The 15,316-nt window shown below is 44.2% G+C and overlaps 2 protein-coding genes across 2 annotated transcripts in view; both read left to right on the top strand.

Annotated features, from left to right (window-relative positions):
- LOC126558833 (uncharacterized) overlaps positions 1-15,316 on the top strand; it is a 284,233-nt gene that overhangs the window by 82,976 nt on the left and 185,941 nt on the right. The window lies entirely within an intron of this gene.
- Positions 1-15,316, top strand: part of LOC126556713 (mucin-5AC) — a 469,299-nt gene that overhangs the window by 297,515 nt on the left and 156,468 nt on the right. The window lies entirely within an intron of this gene.

Raw genomic sequence — 15,316 nt, 5'->3', positions numbered from 1 at the left:
GCACAACGTTCACACAACACAGTCGTTCGCCACCAACGATCCCGGGTGGGCCTCAGGACGGGAATAACGTATCCCGACCATGGTTGCCTACTTTTATAGAATTTCTCCCCTACCCGCAGACACACACACACACACCCTCGCACAACCTGCTACAACCGGAACCGGGGGTTCCACATCAGCGTGCAACACTGATAAGGGTTCGGATCGTTTTTTGGAACGATCGGTGACGGTGTTGGGATGTGGAATCGCGATCAGCCGAACGGATACACCAACACCGCTGCACCGGAGCGATTTGTGCGTTTGTCCCCTCCGGCGTACCGTTTTTGGCTCCCCGATCCCGTGATAATCCGTCCATCCATCCACCGGATCGGGAGCCGGCTGGTAATTCAATTGGTGATCCCGCGCGTTCCTCTTGTACACACCGTACAAACGGCATGCGAACGTACACCATTTAGTGTTAGTGTGACCAAGGGTGCAATGTTTGCACTTGCACGTTGATTGTTTGCCCAGCGCGACCCGATGGATTCGGAAGAAAACGGTAAAGACAAACAGAGGACGAAGCTCAACAGAAGAATCATCGCGATCATCATCACCTTCAAACCGCGCATTACAACCACCAAGTTAGAGACAAATAGTGACGGAAAGATAAGGTGTTGGGGAAGTTTCCATCCCGGACACGGATATCGGTGCCCATTGGAATAGGGCGGTAGGAATGGAGGGGTGGGAAGGGTGGACGATCGATCGATCGTTGCTTCCCGGTCTGGTGTGGTTGAATTAGTTGCTAGCACAACATTACGCTAAGTTGTGAAAATAATGCTTGGTAAGCATTGGAAGGGAGGCCCAATGGAAGCATTAGAGCGTGCCGGGGCAAGGTTCGAAGCGTATTTTACTCGGTGCGAGAACAAAGGCACGACAAATTAGACGAATCTGGAAAGCTACGGGCAAAGATGAAAATGGCGCTTCCTTACAGTGATGGATGCTGCTGCAATTCTTATAAACTTTTTTCACTTATAAGGTTTATTTCAATTTATTTTTGTGTTTTGATTCTGTTTTTCTTTTGGACAGTTGATTAAAAAATTGCTTTATTTTTTGTAGTTAAATTTATTTATTTAATTCAAAGTATTAATGTACATTTTCGTTGCGATTTTTTTTAGACTTAAATAGCGGTGGGTGATTTTTTTAGCTTCTTGTCTCAACATAAACTATTTGCACAAGCAACAATAAACGGTACTTAATCATGTCACAGACATTGAAAGGAAAATTGGAATTTACATTGGAAGAAGATGGATGATTACTCTCGCAAACAAATAAGTACGTGTGTCTTGTGGACCTTTGTCCGATCGTAATCACTCAATCACTTTGCGTTCTCCCATGCGTCGAGATGTGTTTTGTTTTCTTCGAATTGCTTTGCCAATGTGATTCCGTATCGAGCCCAGGCCAAGTTGTTAATATCGTATAATATTACTGTACAAAAAATACGAACTACTCCTAGTCACACGGGATGGGGAATCGCTTTAAATTAATTACAAATCTACATTGTCCTAGCCTAGCTTGGGCTCGTTGTCTCACGTACGCACAACGGGCGGGTGCATCCGTTACTAGCACTAAGCCGGTACGGATTAACGATAGGAAAGGGATACCGTTTCCTCAGTCTGCCTTCCAGCGGATACACTTACGGCGTGGTATGACCATGGATTGAGTGATTGAAATTAAATCCCGTATTAAATTACAACCGATTCATTAATCAATCGCTGAAGGTTGAGCAGCCGGTTGGGATAGTGGTCCAGCACGGCACAACCGAACATCGAGAAACCATTTATTTTGTCGTCGTCTAGCGTAAGAAAAACTTCACATGGTGCGATGGTGCAGCGGGAGTAGTGCGGTGGTATGGTGGTAAATTGGAAAGTAGCACCAAAAGACGGGCAGCTAGGCAAAAAAGCAAACTAGATGCAAAGACGCTCGGAAACCTTGGAAAGCTGTCTACTTGCTTGATTGATTGAGTGGAAAATCTCTGTAGCTGAAGTTTGATTTCCATAATGAGTGACTGCCATTCCTTCGCCGAAACAACGCAAGTGTACATCGTTGCTCGTGTGCGGCATCGAGGGGCAGTTTTTAATCTTCCTGATTGAACGGTTACTTTATTTTAGCTTGTGTCTCCACTCCGTTCGCTGTCCGGCCGAAGCAAGCGCTCCTGGAAGCGCGGTTTGTGCTAATCCCGGTCGGTGCACAAATGATCGGTTCGAGCGAGAGGCGATAAGATGAGAACTAGAGTCCGAGAAAATTGTGACGCCTCATACACGGCTAAGTTGTTAGTTTTATACGGTGGCAGAGGCGATGGTCGATCCATCGAACGCTAGTTCGTGGTTACACTCAGCGATAGATAGGGCAGATAGGATTTGTTTGTATTTAGCTCCGGTCATTGCTCTTTCTGCTGGTGCTTCGTAAAGCTTTTCCATTTTGGTAATGGGAAGTTTTCGGGGAGGAATTTGGTTCTTTGCTGGATGACACAATCTTGAGTTAAAGCAGGTGAGTTGAATTAGGAAAGAAATAAAGATGCATGGGCTAAGCTTAATGAATGAAAGTAAAATATTTCCCTTGGATGAGCAATTCTTTCTAAATATAAATTATTTTCGATCTCTGACAACTAATATTTTTGTGTGCAGATGTCTTATAAGGCGAAAATCTTTCGGAAAGTATTAGTACAGTGTGCCATTCTCTTGCCCAAGCGGCTCGTGAATGAATGTGTTTGAATGGTAATAGGCAGCCAGCAGCGCATAAAAATAGATTCAAGCAATTTTTGGACAATTCCACTTACTCCAATCATTCGTATTGTTTTGCTCTTCTTTTCGCGCATATCACATCGAAAGAAATAAACCATCGTAAAGCAGTCAAGCCGAAACGGAAAGGTCACGCAGCTATCGATTCTTTTGAATTATGTTGCCATTTTCTTCTAGACGAACGGTCCGCTTGACCCAACACCGCTCGAAACAGAGCGTCGAGCACACGTAGGCTGAAAGCACCGTATACAAAACGCTCCCACCGATAAGCCAAAGGGTCGATTTGGTCCGTTCTCTGTTCCGTGCGATCGACATTTTTATCGGATGTTTACTTTTGCGATGCTGATAATGTGGTTCTGCCGTCACTGTGCAGGGCCGGGTGCAGATTGGTCGATTTTGGTAACCTCCCTGACCATCGCCCCTAAAACCGTCGTGACAGCCGGGTTCTGGGAAAATAGAAAGAGAGTTTACTGTATTTGCCTGTGAGCATTCGGTGTGCTGCGATTGCATACGGATGCATTGTAATCACTAGCGTCATGAGCGGTGATCAGTTGAATGCTTACGGAAAAGATTTATTTCCACATACTCAACAGTTTATTGGACTATTGATAAACACTACAAATGAATCATCGATCGATAGGTGCGAGGTTGGTGAACGCTGCTAGGCCACTAGAATCACTAGTGAAAGTATTAAATGCACTATCTAAATGACTTTGGTAACAATTGTCATATATTATTTTATTTTTAAGTTTTGACATTATCATCATAACTTTTTATGAAAATTTCAAAAAAGAAAATTCTCATATACATTTCTTCTTATGTACTAAAAATAAATAAAATTTATTTTTGAATTCATTTCCGTCAGTTTCCACCTTCATGCGGTTCACTTCCAACAGCAATGAAGCGTCTCCCAATTGTAGCCACGTTCTCGTACAATACTGGGTCAATAAAAGTTATGTTTCATACAATGAAGCCAAGAAATCTTTTCCACTGATAGCCGAGCCAATTTTCTCCCTTTGCGATAACCTATTATTCCGAGCAATATCAATAAAGCCGTGGACGCGTTTGCTTCTGTTCCCTTAGATTATCTTATTTAACCACCAAAAGTAAAGCCTGCTCGTCGAAGAAGCGACAGCCAGGCAGCAAAAAAAAAGGCTCCACAATCGTCCAGCTGATAGTGGGGCAAATTTTTTAATTCATGCACACATTACCCGTGCAAACTCAGGGCTGCACACCAAGAACCAAGAGTGTTAAGGTCAATCTGGCGAGCGATAATTATGCTCGTCGGTTCTGTAAGCTCTGTTGGACAACCTTTGCGTTGGCTGCTGCTAAGCCGTCGCGAATCTCGCGTCTCTCGCACAGAAACACTGCTCGGAATGATGAAGAAGAAGTATTATCAAATTTGGCAAACAACCATCGTGGAGCGATTATTTCAGTTGACCACCCAGCCCCAAGAACTCGGACGTCCTCGAACTATGAACGCCCGCCCGCCTGTGCCTTTGTTGGGGTGGCTTTGTCTTTGGGATGAACTTTTCAACCGACATCAATTATTTAGACCGCAGGCTTCACGGCTTCCATAATTTAGGTTTCCCTTCCTGGTACCCGCACCGTTCAACTGCCAGGGGCATCGTGCCGATGGAGATCGAGAAGCTGGTGCAGGAATTTCGTGACAGTCTAATCCATTATGCAACGATGTTCTCCGTCGGTGGAGCAGTGGCAAATCACGCTGGTCAATCTTTCCATGTTTGAATGTGCTGTTACGGTGTGCGGTTGTGAGGTATGTTAAAGTGATCCTGAAAAATAGATACGATTAAACGATTCGGGAATGTTGTGCATGATCAGCTTAATTTAACTTTAAATCAACTTGCTTCAACGATCGGATCGGTATTGTTTGAAGAACTGGAATTTTCCCTTCCTTCACGGTACAGTAAAGGCATATTCATGTTTTTGATATCAGTTTAAATTTGCTATTTAAAATCTCCTTATGTAAGGAAGAGGACAAAACTTTCCGATGCGAAAGCTCCTTTGAATACGCTTGAAACGGTATTGGTAAACTTGTCCTGTCGAAGGAATAGTTGGGTATGGAAAATAGTTTCACATGACTTCACCGCTTCAAAGTTTTGATGGCCTAAGGTCTTAAGTTCTACAGCGAAGCCTCCGGCAAGTACACCGATTTGAAATGGAATGTCTACTAAGCTACCAACCACGTTAGCTCCCACTCTCACCCACACAACACACAAGTTGATGAGACTTTCGTAAAGATTAATTTCCACAAAAGAAAGTCTGCCTCCGTACAGCAGCCAGGCCAACCCGTATCGGTAGCATTTTGATGTTAATCTTGCTCCGGTTTGGCTGAATGCACTCCACCTGCCCGTTCAGTTCCGTACCGCACCGGATGGTGGCAGTGTTTTCCCATTTCTCAGGAACAAACCTGAAGCACGCCTGAAGTCATCGATATCAATCGTTCCCGGGAGTGATCTGACTCGAATATCCCGCGGGCATCCGCTTGTGCTCTGCACGCCCAAGTGTTGGGCGGAAGCAGTGTGAAATTAATTTTCCCCTCACGGTGTTGCCGTCCCGGCGAACCTCGTGGCACATTCTTGATGCTCGCGTTTAAATAGCCTTTTCAGCGCATCGACAAGACGTTTTCCAATTATGCTTCCAATCAATGAAAGTCGGCTCCAATTTGTGCCCGAATCCTTCCGCATTCGCCACTAACCGTATTCCACGGCCGGGGCCGAAGGAAAGGCCCGTTTTAATAACTCTTGTGTTGGGGTGAAATTTCCCCGAAGGATTCCCTTTCCTTTCTTCGCCACACTTTTGTTCCTCCACGAGTGTAACCAACCCATGTCACGCCACACAAGAACTACCTACCGTCCGCGTTACGATCCACCAGACAGTTAAGGCCACCGAAGGCTGTTGCTGGACGAAGTTCACATCATAAACCGTGACACAATCCGAGCGCGATGGCACTAAGGCGTTGAAAAGCCACACGTCTTTCTTTTGGGCAACGTACCCACGCTGCAGCGCACTCCACCGGTGACAGTAATTATGAAATCGAGAGCCTTTGAGCATGATGCGCAAAAAGGGGAACGAATCGTGTCAACGAACCTTTTTTGATCTCCGGGATAATTGCCCCCGGGAATGTAACGAAAGTGGCCATTCCAGAGTGGTGCTCCGTTTTTGGGGTCGAGTTTCTCCAATGGTTCGTAATTATAATTCCTCACTTCCTACCTTTTCACCACCTTTGCGTTCCCTCAATCGCACGAACATTGTATTGTTCGGTGTTCGTGTTGTTTTTTTTTTTCTGTTTTCTTTCAAATCCATCCCAATGCTACCATATTTCATTCGGATGTTCAGTTCCTTTTCCTTGCTGGTGTTTTCGACCTCTAACTTTCAACAATACGAAGTGACAGGTAAGTCATTCCCACTTGGGTGGAAGTGTACGCATTTGGTAGATAATTTCATCCCATCAGTGGCAGTAGCGTACTGGAGAGTTAGCCGGGCTTAGCCTGGGAGAGATGAAGATGTTAAACTTTCTTCACTTAATATTCCCACCGTGTATTGCTCTTTTGATGAAACAATTTTTTATTCATTTTTCACCTTTTTCTGCTGATGAGAAGGTATAATATTTCGACTTACGACAAACAAAAAAAGGGTATCGTTGAGTACGTGCAGATAAATGATGCTTAATCGTGTTTCTGTGGAATTGCAGGAATAAAACGTTTTCTGTTCAGTAGACCATTTATTGTGGCGCCAATCTTCACACAGCTGGACCGGGGTTGAAGTCCCATTCGGACCATCGGACTGCTAGAAGGACGTTGTGCTAAGAAGAAAAAATCTTAATTCACATTTGAACAGAAAAGAATAAAAATCAATCTTTAAGATTTTCTTTTAAGCTGCGAATTTGAAGTCTTTAGACAACCTGTTAATTCTCGAAAAATATAAAAAAGCTACATACGGTTTTTATTGCTTTTCAAAAATAAAACCAGAACCTACGTTAATTCTTTATATTCTAGCATGACGGCTCTGCGTCGTATTGTCACCAAACCCTATTTCATGGTGCGAATTTCTCTTCCGAATATAAAGGTACGGACAATACTGCTGTACTTCATCATTAATCAAAAATTGCGCCAATAATACAGCCCATTTGCCACACAATAGCGACCAAAATATGAAGACCCTGTGCCACACAAGGAAGCGCCATCGAAGACCAAACAACACAGCACACCCAATTCGGTATTCAAAAACAGAATTTAAGCTGCAATCGACAGCTTCGCTGCTTGCGCGCTTATCAGATCTGGGTGGTTCGTTTCTGCTTACGGCATGAGATGTCCAATAAGTCCAGCGAACGTTTACGCCTGCTAACCACACGGTTACTGATAAGAGCTTCGTTCGAATGCTTGTAGTCTGTTTGGTTTGCGATGCTCAGCTTGCGCTCTCGCAGAATAAACATAACACCAAACGATGCAGCATACCTCAGCTTCTCATTTTTTTTTTTTTGTTGGAAAATGAGAAACTTCCTTTTTGGACATCAGCCATGAAATTGATACGATAAGTAGATTGAGAATGCAGCCAACTTTAATGCTGATTGCTTCAAATGCTTTTTTTCTTCCGGTAACGAGAGTTTGCAAAGCCAAATATTTAGCGACTGTCTTAGACGCTCTCAAATAATGATAACATAAAATAACATAAAATCTTGCCGACCAGATATGATGTAAAGATATTGAAAAATTTTTAGAGAAACCACTACTGCCGCTAATGTGCCTGAAATTGAACAACTCCCACAACTCGCAACACGATAAGTCACTTTATCGAGCGTGACTCGGAATCCCCCAGAGGATCCTCGACAGTCAAACTAATTCCTAACTGTCCAGAGCACACACACACACGTACACACTAGAACAACATACACTGATGTCCAAAATGCTAATTACTTCCCGTCCGTGTGTGGGAATGTTGGCCGCCCGGAATGGCTGTCAAGACGACTGTCTCGCCTGTCAGATTCGCTTTCGCAAGCAATGCATCGTTCGCATGTGCGGTGACAGTATTCGGATCACGTAACGCATTTTGGTGGTTTGACTGCCCCCCCCCCCCCCTTTTATTCCCCACAGGGTCGAGCAAGCTGCAAAGTCGTACCCTGATCGGACCTTTAATTGGACTGGTCCGAGGACCGTTTTCCCGAGGTGGACGTTTCACTTGACACAGTCTCGCACAGGTCCCTGACATTCACCTTGCGAGAGCAGCTGAGTGTGCGTGTGTGCCCCGGGACCGTTGGCCCACTGCTAACAAACAGTGACATGTTGTTATCGTGTTACACGTCGATATTACCTTACTTTCGCGTCTCAATCTCACCCGCGTGAGGTGTTCCCGGGATACGAAATACTACCGATATATGCTGAGCGGTTGTCATCGGTGTCGAACTATTAAGCATGCATGAGGTTGTGGAGAAGCATTATAACCCGTTCCAAAAATCGCTCCCACAAAGTAGTACTAACCGGTTTGCGCGAGATGCATTGTGCATTGCACTACATAAACATACATGCAGACACACACACACACACATATACAGAGGTGCACTAGTGCATTGGACGCCCGGTGTGAAAGGGCTCAGCTTTCGTCGGCTCCGACCGCCGGCGTAGAACAATTGAACTAAATTAAACAACTGCTTCCTAAAGTGCAGTAGTTGGAATAATTTTAAAACTAGAGTGTCACGCGTAAAAATACATACAAACGTGTTTAAAACAAACTCAGGTATTTTTTTTTTTTTTTTTTTTTATTCATAAGGGACGGCCAGGCCGTATTGCTTACAATAAACTTAAAATTAGTATACTCCTTTCCTCTTTGCTGGGAGACATTTCCTTCTCCGAGCTGTGAAAGGGCACCATATCCCGGGTGTGCTCGGTTGTTCCGTTGCGTAAGTTCCGTCATCCAAAGCCAAAGTCGTGTTCCTAGCGAGGGTCTTATCGTGTGAGGGTAACTTATCCCGGGGTATGTCAGGCGTTTCCATGCTCGTGGTCCAGGTGGTAGCGGGGGTCTTGATCGTTTTCCATTTCGAAGATTCCTGATTGTGTCCAATCTTGAAGTCTTCCTCTCCCTTTCGCTGGGATGTCCATCCATAGCATTGGCCGCTGCAACTGCTTCCATATGGTACCCAACCCTTCACGCATCGTACTCATTCATACATTCATTCATTCATTCATCCATTCATCCATCATCATTCATACAAGCGAGGTACAACATATATAAGACAGACAAACAGTGGGAGTAGTGGGGGGGAAGGGGATCACACTAATAATCCGTTAGCACGGCAGAAGAGAAAGATTACTCTCAGGTAGACCTCGTCGCAGTCTCCCAGCAGGTCCCGAATTGGAGTATCCGGCAACTTTCCAATGCCCCGGACTGCGTCTAACAGGGCGGGTCGAGCAGCCTCGTATTCCACACAAGACCATAGAAGATGATCTATGTCATGGTATCCGAGGCCGCAGCCACATACTTTGGAGTCGACCTGTCCTATACGCTGGAGATGCGCGCCCAAAGCGAAATGGTTAGACCTAAGCCTAGACATCATTCGAATGAACGCACGATCACCTGAGATGCCGTGGAACCAAGGCTTCAAGGACACTTGGGGAGTGATCGAATAAAGAAACCTCCCGAGCTCATCGGTGTCCCACAAACTCTGCCACCGAGCCATGCAGAGAGACTGTGGGGCACGCATGTACTCGTGAGGTAAGATAAGCCTGTCGAAAAAGGACCCTTCCGAAGCACCCTTTTTGGCCAATTGGTCTGCCTTTTCATTGCCGAAGATTCCGCAATGTGCAGGCAGCCAAACAAGAGATATCCGGAATGATTTCTCAAACAATGAGCTTAAGACCTTTGATATTTCTTTTACGAAGTAGTCCGGGCTCTTAATAGCCTTCACAGATTTTAATGCTCAAACTCAGGTATTATGAGTAGAACACTTGCGAATCCAATCAAAATTGTTAATAATTAACATTTTACTATAGGAAATCTTTGCCCTTTCTTTCACAGGACAAAAATCAAACTTTATGCGCACACCTGTAACCGAACCCATACCGCCCACTCTACAGCACGGTGACGATTTGCAATAAAGTGAGCAAGTTGTTAAATAATTCCGTGCCCGTAGTTTGGCGGTGACGTGTTTTTTTTTTTTACCCGTCCCAACCCCAAGTAACATTATTATGTTTGTGTACGTTCTCGGGTTATGCTGCGGGGATACTATTTATGTACACCGACTGTTTCGCCGTTATTTTTTTTTTCTTTAGCTTTTTTCCGGTTTTATACGGAAAACCCATACCACGAACGAACTGTTGTGTGGCGCTTAAAAACAGGGAAAATTGTAAAATTGTCATGAACACTTTGACAACCGGGAAGCAGCAACAGTGGGCGTTGTTAACAGCGTAATTAACATGCTTAACGTACCGGGGAGCGATAGAGGTTTTCTTCCTTAATTTGTTGCTATTTTGTGTGTGTGTGTTTTTTTTATGAGAATTTTTTATTTCATTTGGTGTTTGGTTCCTACAGCGATGAATTTTTGTGAAGCATGCCAATTAATGTGTACTGACAAGAGATGTTTCGCTTGATATTCTTTTTTCTTGGGTACTTTTTGCTGGTAAATTGCAGGACTAGCTAGTTGCGCAAACTGTCACCACCAGAGAAGCGGTGGTAATATTTGCCACAAGATCAAACTTGTCCGTTCCGTTCACTTGAGTTAGGTCGAAAGTGTGTGTACCCTTTTTCCGAAAAGCCAATGAAAATATTGGCATCGCTTATTTCCGAGAAATTAAGATGTATTGCTTCATTTTACTCTTGATCTAAGGTGTGTGTTTTTTGGTTTCTCCGTTCGACCCGTCTTTCAATTTTCATTTGTACGGCAAGACCCACGTAGAGCAGGCACAATTTGTCTTTGCTCAATTTTGGTGTTTAGTTTAACAGTCTTTCTTTCTTTTCCTGTCCTTCAATTTACCCTTGCCATACCATTAAAAGCATCTCAACCCTTCGGCTTCGTTCAATCTATCGAACCAAGCACCATCGGCCAGGTAACTTCCCTGTTTGGAGCAGACCCGCACACACCGGAAGTAGTGTCTCCTACCGTATCATGCAAAATAGATGACTAGTGCCGCTCGCCTTCTGATGTTGATCCACACTAGCTGCAGTTCTGTCGGGACGGAAAGGGCAAGAAGTGACACGATCCACAGCCAAATGGACGTGAATGGTTGGCAGGAAGTTTTTGTGCCTTCGTTGGGTGAAATTTATATTGAAACATAAATAAAGGATGATCAAAACGGGATGGACGTGAGAGAGCCGGAAAACTCGGTCACCCATTCGCAGCAATGGTAAAAAGGAAAAGGTGAAAAATGGATCCCGTTCGAAAGGTTCCGCGAAACATAATGCGCTGCCACGTTCAAACCGCTTTGGCGTGACGGAGAGTGGAAAAAGCAGCACAGCGTGGTAAAATTTGCTAAGGAGCGAGCGAAAGCGGATGCAATGTAAGACTAGGACATGCCACTTTTTTCCTTACGGGTACTCCTTTACGCTTCTTTTAATGTTCCTCTTCACGCGTCTTGCAGTGGAAATGGTTGAGGTTCTGTTCCTTTCGATACACACACACACACTATCGCACGTACCGAGTGCGGAATGTGCGCGCGAACTGAACATGATAGCATTAGTCCGGCCCCCTTGTAATGAAATTGTTTGATGAAGGATATTTATCTTGCGAATACAAATGGGCTACACACTAACCGAAACGGATAAGGGAGGGTGTCGTTAGCAGCGTCTGTTTGCGCTAAATGACGTATTCCGGTCCAGATCTTTGCTCGTTGTCGATTTGTGGCACGCAAGAGGCGTGAATGTGGACACGCGTTATAATGAACATGCAATTTTGTACACGCGTGACAAAACCACATATCACGTCCGTTGGCTGGCTGGTTGGCTGGTTGGCAATAATGGAAAATAAATATACACACAAACACTCACCAAATTCTAATAATAACACCATCAATGGATAAACCGACACTAACATCCTTTTCGATTCGCATTCTTGCAATGCCGGGTACACTGGAATGGTTTTTTGGAAGCATTTCATGAATGAAATGAATGTGTCCTTGCCCCGGCTGGCATCAATCACACGCTTCACTGGGCAGTGATGTGTGCGGTTTTGACCGGCCATGTGTTCTGTGCTTTGGAAAACCGGTACAAACCACAACATACAGCTACCTGCGAAAGAAAACTGCTTCTTCCAGTTCCAACGATAACGTGATAAATTTGAATCGTATTCATGATGGCTTATCGAACGTGCTTTCAAGGTACGATGCAGCTACCACAATTCTATCGGCTTAAACATAAACTGCTTCGAGCAGCATCATGCAGCGGTTTTTAGATAAAATGCAACTCAAAGGGGATTTTTCTCTCTACCAGGTGGATTTTGAGCGTTTATCTTTAAAATTGTTTAAATGTATTTTCATCAATACTATCAGCGGATAGTTCATTTTCGTACTGACAGCGGACTATTTTTTTGGTTTTTTTTTTTGTATCTCTAAGAGCTTAGCAATAAAGGAAAAGCTCAGCTGTACGGAAAAAGCAAAAGAAGCCGCTCGTTTTCTAACACTACCATCACACTTTATACATAGTTGCAACGCAATAGTCCTAAGTCTAATGCTCTACAGTTTAACAGAAGATCTTCTTAGCGAAAATTAGGTATAATCTTTGTCTAATAGGCATTTTGCTAAGGCCGTCACGAAAAACTTCAAGCTGTTGAAATCGAGTTAAAAAAATTATTTAAAATGTTTAAAATTTATGCGTTTAAGTCTTCTGCAATTACTTGATGCAAAAACTTGACGAAAGCTTGACGTCTCTACGGACCACGGAAAATTTCAAACTGTTGACATGGATGTGAACCTATAAAAAAATCGCAAACACTTACGAAAACCCCAAATTTTGATTATGAAATCTTCCGTGGTCCGTTCCTTTCTAATGATCAAATGTCCAGAGAACCAATAAAATGTTGGGCTTTTTTTAAGATCATGGTGAATCATTATAACAAGTTTTAATCAGCATCACTTGTGTCCGAAGTCTGTTCAAATTTTGGGAAAATTTCTCTTTTTTAAAATAAATTTCATTTACATAAAATGTCGCGTACGCACCGGTACACGTCAGGTGACAGCGGAGCGGAATCGGATCAGTTGCGGACAGCAACGCGGCGAAACCAGGGCGAAAACGATCCGAACCGAAGGAGCTGACGGACGAAATCGTGTTCGGGTCGGTCGGAGGGCACTGACCGCTAAGAGGAGATAAAAAGCAGGCGCGCGCAAGGACCTTCCCTTCTTCAACGCGCAGAGGATTGAGTGTTCACATTAAATTTGATTTTTTTTTTTTTGTATCGGAATTTATTCTGGTTTAAAATTGGCAAATCGATGAAATTCGAAAGGCGAACAGGAGAAGCTCTGTTGCTGGACGCAACATAAAAGCTTTCAATGAACATTAAATTTAACAATGAAACCTCGTATTTAAATTAAATTAATTTATATTTTTGATCGCATCCACGAGCGCAAGAACGACAATAGATTTTATCAGCACATCAGAACGTTAAAAAGCTTTTAATCGGTGTGTTGCAGTGTAAGCAATAGTTTTGCAATTGCAAATAATGAACTGCGAGCAAACGTTGCAATTCCCTTGTTTCGTTCCAACCATTGAACACGCGTAATGTTTCTCCGTAAAGCTGCGTAAACGGCGAAATGTCGTCCCTGTTTCAAGTGGAACAGCATTCATGCCGTTGAAAAATAACGCAAACTTCATGGCTCGTGAAAGAACAATTAGATGCACCGTTAGCTCTCCATTAAATGAAACAAGCACTCAACAACAATGAGCACTGAAAGAAATTTATTTTCTCTAGCACTTGCTCCTCCATAAAACGATATTTGATAAAGAAACAATTGCATAGCGATTGTGATTCAATCACATGGAATGAAATGCTTTCAAATGTTTTTATGTACAGTTTTAATTACGTGTAAGAGCTAAAGTTTACCTTTGTATCAACATTGTGGCGTATGAAAGTCTCCCATCCAGTAGCACTTGCTCAGAAACGATCGTGTACCAGCTAACCGCCTTTAGCTGCTTAAACACCGAGCAAGTCCTTTCCTTCGATATCTTTCTTCAGCACGCTAAATGTCATCTGCATCCATTGTCGTCACTAATGCTGAAAATGACATCCCACAAACCACCGGCCCATTAGCGAGTACGCCATCATCAACTTCGTATGCGCGCTAAGAGGAAAGCGGGCTAAAATTACATTTATCTTTCGCTTGCTTTTTGGCATTTTGGCCGCGAAGAGACCAGGTCGCCAGGACACATAAACACACACACACGTGCGCACAGCAACTAGGACCCCAAGCACGAAAGACAATGTATTTCACACCGCATGCATTAGACACTCGAAGTTCTTCGAAGCTATCGGGTGGATCGTGGCACCGAAGGCTACCGTTTTCCATCGACGCGGCCTATCAAACTTCGACCAAAACACAAAAGATAAATCTGCGGTCGTTCTTAACGCGTTGCCGGCCGTATCGGTGGGCTGCAAAGTGTTGTCAGCATTGGCTGGCAGCAGGCAGCGCCGCAAGCAACGATGATGGTAGATCTCACCGCACCATGTTTTATGAGGATAGTATTAGATGGTTCCAAGAAAATGTGTGCCATTTTTCATCCTTACCGCCTGGCGACGCAAAAACTCATCTAAAAGCAGTGTGCGACATGTGCGCTGTGCGAGGTAACGACGGCATACGGGGTTTGAAGGTGAATATTGGCGTTTTGGTAAACATGCTTAGAGTTCTATTTCTGGGACATACTGGTCATCGTTAAAATCACACATGACTGATTATCAGTTGATTACCAGCAGACTGTTTATTGAAATGTGGGTCTTGGAAGAAGTTTGGATAAAGTTTTTCTTATTTAAACATTTGATAACTATGAAAATACTATTTATATGCATTGAACCTTAATTTGTCATTACCTTTTTTTTGTTAACTGGAAGGGAACCTTCAAAAGGTCCCCATCTCGGAAGGTGGTCTGCGGCTACAGACCAACCCTCAAGATGGGGTATGTGGGATTCATCGTGACGCTGGGTCCCATTAAGCGGACCCGGCAGCCGATGCGACCCAACTAAACCACTCCTCGACCTGATCCGAAACCTGCCGATGCGCTGATGTGCGTAGTACTCCATGCAGGTTCGTTTGTGCAATGCACTCATCCCGTTGACGCGCGGTTGCTACGTCATTCGTCCTTGTTGTCTCAGCTGCTGCTGCTGCTTCGTGCCTTCCTTTCCGCTGCTGCTGCTCAGACCCGTCCGTCCGTAGCCGTTACTCCCGGTTGGGTCTAAGCTCCTGCTGCTGCTCTGGTTACTCGTCGCTGGTGCTGCTGCTTCCGTTGTCGTTGTCGTCCTTTGTGGGCGGTTAAGGCGGCAGCTGTTGCTGCTTCGTCCGTTCCGTGTTCCGCCGTCGTTGTTGTCGCCTCCGTCTTCCCGTTGG

Source organism: Anopheles maculipalpis, chromosome 2RL (assembly GCF_943734695.1).
Source record: "Anopheles maculipalpis chromosome 2RL, idAnoMacuDA_375_x, whole genome shotgun sequence".
NCBI lineage: Eukaryota > Metazoa > Arthropoda > Insecta > Diptera > Culicidae > Anopheles > Anopheles maculipalpis.
This window is presented reverse-complemented; position numbering and strand designations above follow the sequence as displayed.